Raw genomic sequence first — 1463 nt, 5'->3', positions numbered from 1 at the left:
AAGCAACTTTTAGATAAAAAATAAAATATTTACCGGCGTCTGTAAGAATAAGTATAACTGAAATCAACAGAAAGGAACATAATAGGTTATTCATGGTTTTAACGTTAGCAAGACCTGTTGATATTATATTTATAGAGACTTGTTGATACACTGTCCAATGCTAAATTTGGTCACGTATTTATAGTAAATGCAAAATCGCCCACTGAACAGATGTTTCTTTGAAGACTGTAAATTAATATTTTATACCAACAGATCAATGATAGATAATTATTTTTTATTATTTAACAGAACTTTACAACGAAAGTTTGCCATTAATATTTCACCAAAATATTCTACAGGTAAAATGTAAAACAATAATAATACTAGAACTGTGAACAGCTTAACCCTTTTCTTTTGAACCTTTTGATACTCCTAGTCTGTTAGCTTTCAACCCTGGTGCTCTTAACTCTTGGCTTTTTAACCTTTTGATACTCCTAGCCTGTTAGCTTTCAACCCTGGTCCTCTTAACTCTTGTCTTTTGAACCTTTTGATACTCCTAGTCAGTTAGCTTTCAACCCTGGTGCTCTTAACTCTTGTCTTTTGAACCTTTTGATACTACCAGTCAGTTAGCTTTCAACCCTGGTGCTCTTAACCCTTTTCTTTTGAACCTTTTGATACTACCAGTCAGTTAGCTTTCAACCCTGGTGCTCTTAACCCTTTTCTTTTGAACCTTTTGATACTACCAGCCTGTTAACTTTCAACCCTGGTGCTCTTAACCCTTTTCTTTTGAACCTTTTGATACTACCAGTCAGTTAGCTTTCAACCCTGGTGCTCTTAACCCTTTTCTTTTGAACCTTTTGATACTCCTAGTCAGTTAGCTTTCAAAACTGGTGCTCTTAACTCTTGGCTTTTGAACCTTTACATACTCCTAGCCTGTTAGCTTTCAAAACTGGTGCTCATCTCAAAATTCCCATTTTGTAAAGAATAATACAGAGAAAAGTTACGTATAAGGGCCTAAAAAATCGTCAGCAACACGAGCGGGCACACAAGCGAAATTATTTAGTGATTTTAAAAACTGTCGCAATCATTACATACCCCAATATTGTCTTAGTTGGGTCTAACATCTATTTTATTGACAACTTTAAGTGGCCTTATTAAGTTGTATTGGTCTTAAATTCCCCCCAAAATGATATTAATATTTCACTTGTTATGATTTGATGCCTACAGATTTCAACAGCAGTCTTACCGATTGCGACATTTCTGCCGAAGAAAGTACCAGTGATCCATAAATTGGCATTTGACCGTATATGTTTGAACCAAAGTAGCCGAATTCCGAAATTAATTCCGTTATTGTAGCCCGTCCCACTATGAAATTAAAAAGACCAGATCGATAATAAATATTAATTTTTAGGGCGATGCTTATGCGACGAAGGCATTTGGTTCATATTTCTTTCCTACTAAGACTAAGAAATCTCGTGTCAGTG

Source organism: Lottia gigantea (genome assembly GCF_000327385.1).
Source record: "Lottia gigantea unplaced genomic scaffold LOTGIsca_372, whole genome shotgun sequence".
NCBI lineage: Eukaryota > Metazoa > Mollusca > Gastropoda > Lottiidae > Lottia > Lottia gigantea.
The sequence above is the reverse complement of the archived record's forward strand: the minus strand, read 5'-3'. Positions refer to the sequence as shown.